Source organism: Crinia signifera, chromosome 8 (assembly GCF_055691185.1).
Source record: "Crinia signifera chromosome 8, ASM5569118v1, whole genome shotgun sequence".
NCBI classification, from domain to species: domain Eukaryota; kingdom Metazoa; phylum Chordata; class Amphibia; order Anura; family Myobatrachidae; genus Crinia; species Crinia signifera.
Genome location: NC_139224.1, coordinates 23,562,378 through 23,568,057, shown reverse-complemented (window position 1 = coordinate 23,568,057; position 5,680 = coordinate 23,562,378). Strand labels below are relative to the sequence as shown.

The 5,680-nt window shown below is 47.0% G+C and overlaps 1 long non-coding RNA gene across 1 annotated transcript; it reads right to left on the bottom strand.

Annotated features, from left to right (window-relative positions):
• Positions 1 to 1,669: 1,669 nt before the first annotated feature.
• LOC146026957 (uncharacterized) lies at positions 1,670 to 5,357 on the bottom strand. Its single transcript, XR_014454593.1, has 2 exons — positions 4,958 to 5,357; positions 1,670 to 1,878 (listed from the first exon to the last, which is right to left on the bottom strand). It is a non-coding gene; the product is annotated as an uncharacterized LOC146026957 (long non-coding RNA).
• Between the last annotated feature and the right edge of the window lie 323 nt (positions 5,358 to 5,680).

The following is a 5,680-nucleotide window of genomic DNA, read 5'->3' as shown; positions in this document are numbered from 1 at the left end:
ATATATGGTGCATTGGTACTTGTGGAGTATCACGGCTCCCACGACCTTCATCGTATGCTGATCGTATGCTAAAAATCGCATCGCATCGCATACGATCAAATCGCATGCGATGCGATGCGATCGCACCCGATTTTGCACTGAAATGCATCAAAATGCATTGAAATGTGTATTAAAGTTGTGAAATGCCCCCAAATGCCATTTTTCATAGTGCACCACCCCACTATCAACGTCAACCCGAAGCGTGGCGAGCGCAGCGAGCCCGCGAGGGGCGGCGGTACGCGTCCTACGACCTTTTCATACCCCCACTATCCACGTCGGCGTGGAGTTGAGAATAGAAAGTGTGGCGAGCGCAGCGAGCCACCGAGCCCGAAGCGTGGCGAGCGCAGCGAGCCCCGCGAGGGGACGCGGATACCTTCACAGGTATCCGCGTCCCCTCGCGGGGCTCGCTGCGCTCGCCACGCTTCGGGCGCGGTGGCTCGCTGCGCTCGCCACACTTTATATTCTCAACTCCAAGCCGACGTGGATAGTGGGGGTATGAAAAGGTCGTAGGACACGTACCGCCGCCCCTCGCGGGCTCCCTGCGCTCGCCACGCTTCGGGTTGACGTTGACAGTGGGGGTGGTGCACTATGAAAAATGGCATTTGGGGGCATTTCACAACTTTAATACACATTTGAATGCATTTTGATGCATTTCAGTGTAAAATCGGGTGCCATCGCATCGCATCGGATTTTTGACCAAAAATGCTCAAAAATCGTATCGCATCGTATGCCACTACATATGGCATACGATGCCATACAATGGGAGCCGTGATACTCCACAAGTACCGGTGCATTTGCACCTTGCGATGCGCGCTCCCGCCGGCATCGCATTGCACAGTACAAAAAGTATATGCTGCACATAAGTTTTGTACTGCCTTCTGGTCGCATCTCCCAACCCTCACTTCCAACAGCCAAACCCTAACCCTACCCCACAGCCTGACGCTAACCCTCCAAACCCCTGCATCATGCTGCCTAAACCTAACCCACCCGCCTACAGCATATCCCCCCTTTTAATTCCCCAAACCTAACCCCTTCTCCCTGTAGCCTAACAGTAATCTTTCCCTCCCCGCAGCCTAACCATAAGATCCGCCTAAACCTAACACCCCCCATCCACGGCCTGACCAACCCGCCCCGGTGATCCTTTTGGGGTTGCAGCACCGGACTTGAGTCGAGATGCTGGGGATACTGACCGACACACATATATCATTAATTATCGTTCTTATATCCCTAAGAATTTTTTTTTTTTTCATTTTTAAATTACATTTTTAAGTCGTTACTTTTTATTTTCAAGGCCAATCCTTTATTTTCCATTATGCCTGAATTTTTTTTTAAAGGCAACGGGGTAATTTTTCTTGCAGCCAAAACATATTTTTTTTTAATATTCCTTCTCCACTCACGAAAATAATTTATGGAGGCTTGTTCTATATGCAGTTGATGGCATTCCAAGAATCACACCCACCCCCATACAGAAAACTATGTTTGCTCAAATTAAAGAAAGCCATTTTATCATTATTCACATGACTTTCTCTAACTGGAAACTATTCTGAAGTTATGACAACTTAAATCAAACGATATGCAACAGTGAGTTACAAATCTTTGTGAGGGGGGAAAGAAAAACCATGGAAAACTGTTTGGGATACAATCCAAAGTAATTTTTATTTCTTCTAGACATGTTAACTTGGATCCAGGTAAAATATTTGCATATAATTCCATATGTTCCATATTGCTTTCATTAATTGAATAAAATAACATATTTTTTTGTTTCTTTTGTTACTTTCGCTCTCTGTTCTTAAGTGGTCGGGTCTGCCAAGTCCATGTCTGATCATTTTATTGCTCCACCTGCATACACACAGGGAAAAAATGTTTTAAAGAGCTGGAACACACCTTGAATATAGGCGACAGGGATCAATGCTCAATCATTTCTTTATCGAGCACTCGCGGACTCAGTTAACTCCTTTGTGGCTGAGTGCAACTAATAATTAATAAAATGGAAAAATGGAACCGTAAAAAGGTATTTTATGAACATGCAAAATTGTGCCCAATGTTGCAGGAAAGAGTGGGTGGAGGGGGGTGGGTCCGCGTGTCACTATTGTATGACTATAGTGGGTGTAAAAGTTTGCAGCCACGGATGGGTAGAATTGGGTAGATCACTTAAACTTAGCTAAGTGCATGGGGAGGGGGAGCACTCATGCACCTCATAATTCCAGACATATATAGGATTGGGCAATCTCCAGTATCAAATCAATATACAGTATTATATATTATTTAGTGTTGCAATTAACGCCCGCCACCCCGCGAACCCTCTCGGGAGCATGCAAACGGATGTGTATGCTCACATATCCGTTCACAGCATTAGATGCTCGCCGGCCAATGAATGAATAAAAGTCAGCATATACTGACTTTTATTTGGGTCGGAAATGTCTGAGAACGGGGCGGGCGCTGATGTCACGTGACGTCGGTCATTTGCCCTGTACAGGCTTCTCCATGCCTGCGTTCGCATGGGGACGCCCACCATTTTTTGTGGGCACGCCCAGGAAATGCTGGGCACCCCATGTGCCAGCCCCCTGCGCCAGTGGTGTAACCATATATTTTGCTCCCCCTTGCCAAAAGAGTTTCTGGTGCCCACCTCCCCCCAATTCCTATTACACATTATGCCACACACCATAATGCCTATTATAACACACAATGTAATTCCCCGGGCCCTTACAGTGTACGCAACACACCATAATGTCCCTTAAACTATACGTCACACACCGTAATGCCCCTTACACATTACACCACACACCGTAATACCATTTTCACATTAAGTCACACACTATAATGCCCATTACACTATATGCCACACACCATAATGTAATTTACAAATTACTTCACACACCAGTTGTTCGTCTTGGCGGCAGGCTGCGCTAGCGAGCAGGTCTGAATCAGGCCTTGGGTCTAATGGGGCATACGCCCAGGGCAATTCAATAGCTATTTCTAAGTGATCGGACTCTGCCTGGCTGCTTGGTGTGTCTCTCTATTTTATTATAACTAGAGGCCTGTATGAGTCATGTCCTCCCTTTCCCTTTTCCCTGCGTGAGTCAAACCTCTATTCCCTGTGTAAGTAAAATCTCCTCTTCCACTTGTGTGACCATTCCCTGCGTAAACGATGCCACCCTTCCCTCAGTGTGAGCCATGCCCCTTACTCCCCCCCAGTGTGAGCCATGCCCCTTACTCCCCCAAGTGTGAGCCATGCCCCCCCCCCAGTGTGATCCGTGCCCCTTACTCCCCCCAGTGTCATTCGTGCCCCCAACTCCCCCCCCCCCGTGTGAGCCATGTCCCCCTCCTTCTCCCCTGTTTAAGTGATATCCCCTGCCTTTGGGTCACATACCATTCGTTATGGATTGGCAGTGGCCACTGCTACTCCAAATCCTGATTCCCTCTCATGTCCCTCATCTGCATGCAGTGACAGGAGTGGCACCCTTCTCCCAACTCTGTCTCCCAGCCTCCGGCTCCTCAGTCAGGTACAGTGCAGCCTACTGAGCAGAGAGCCGAGTCTAGGACACAGAGGGGAGCGTAGAGCTGCTGCTGATCTGCACTTCCCCTCTACTTAGGGACTTTTCAATCAAATCAGTTGGGGGTCAGCCAATGGCTGTCAATCATGACAGCAGCCAGGAACCGAGAGCGCAGCACCACACTGACTGTCCATGCAGCAGCGCAGAGCCTCTTTAACTCTTTGTGCTACCCCAAGCCACCACGGGGTCTGCCTCACCATTGTTATGCCACTGCCCTGTCCGCCCCCAATATGTGCAAATGCCTTGGCAACATCACACAGGGGGCTGTACATGTACATAATCACACATACGCAGTCTCTAAGACAATGGAACGGGGCCGAATTCAGGAAAAATTACTGAGGTTCGCCCCTCAAATCTGAAAGGTAATTTATTGTGTTACATTTTTATTTATATAACTGTTCACAATGTAACAATTCAATCAGCTATATTGGTGTGGCAAATTCAATAGCGCTGATCCGTATATATATATATATATATATATATATATATATATATATATATATATAGATATATATATCTATATATAAAGATATATCTATCTATATATAGATATTTATATATATATCTATATATATATATATCTATATATATATAGATATATATATATCCTCTGGAAAGCTCTGCGGAATGTGTGCACGGGATGCAGTTAAAATCCCGGCGGTCGGGATCCCGGCGTTCAGAATCCCGACGCCGGAATCCTGACCGCCGAAATGCCGACACATTCTCCCTCCTGGGGTGTCCACGACACCCCTGGAGGGAGAATAAATTAGCGTGCCGAGCGCAGCGAGGCACCGGGCCCGCTGCGTGGCGAGCGCAGCGAGCCCGCAAGGGGGGGCGATCCACGTCCCCCCCTTGTCGGCATTTCGGCTGTCGGGATTCCGGCGTCGGGATTCTGAACGCCGGGATCCCAACCGCCGGGATTCAATACTGAATCTGTGTGCACTATATAAAATAATAAATACATATTTAATGTTCAATATGTTTTCTCCAACAAACCTCAACAATTATTTTGGGAATTACACCTGCAACCTGAGACAGAACAATGGGAATAGGTTATTGAGGCCCTTTCTTCTTTCTGCAGGAGGGACGTTTTACAACTAGGATTCCATTTGTTTCACCCTAACTAAATAAGATGAGTATAAACATTTACAATGTGAAATAATTGGTCCAGAGACCCATCTAATGAGGTGCAAGCCACTTATAAACTAAAATGCAAGTGTGTTTATGAATGAATATGCGCACAGCTGGATTGAATGAAAACGTAAAATTGTGTGGTAGCATCGCGTATTCACTTCATAAAATGTACAGATGTTTGTGTGATGTCATACATGCTTTTTTAAAGGTGTCAGGACAGATACTCATACCACATACTAATACTTACCTATGTTGAGCCCGTAGGTAGCTCTCCGTCCATACGTCAGAAATCCACGTGGTACCTGTGGAAGGAAATTATACTTATAAATATAAGGGTCCTCCGGCGTAGATCGAATCCTCTTTATTTGAATCCTCTTTATTCCAAAGTAGCATCCAGGACCTGGCCACTGAAGCGTAGCATGGTTCGCTGCGTTTTGGGCACAGTGCCTCGGTACGCTCAGCACACTATGTTATTCTCTTACCACGCCCTAGTGGATGGTAGGGCATGGAATACCGCCGGTCGGCACATGTCGGCTCAAGAAAATGTGAAATTCCCCATGTCGACCTTTTGACACGCGACCTTCCCCATGTCAACTTAATGCTTTTTTCAACCTGATGACCTGTTCACCTAACCCATGTTGACCTTCAGTCATGTCGACCTTCATGCATGTCATCCTAATGCATGGTGACCTAGTGAAAGTATTCCCCACAACCCTGAACAGGGCCTGATTAGAGGTTCCAGGTGCCCTAGAGCTTGCCATGTAATGCTGATAAACACACTTGTATGGGCACTCAGGGACTCCCCAGTCACAGGGCTGCCATCAGGAATTTTGGGACCCAGGGCCAAGACTGGAAATGAGTCCTGGGCCCCAAAATTCCAACCTGGCTCCTGCTCCCCCATCTAATTTTCAGCTGAGCTGCAGCTTCTTCAAATCAGGATGCCGGCGGCCAAT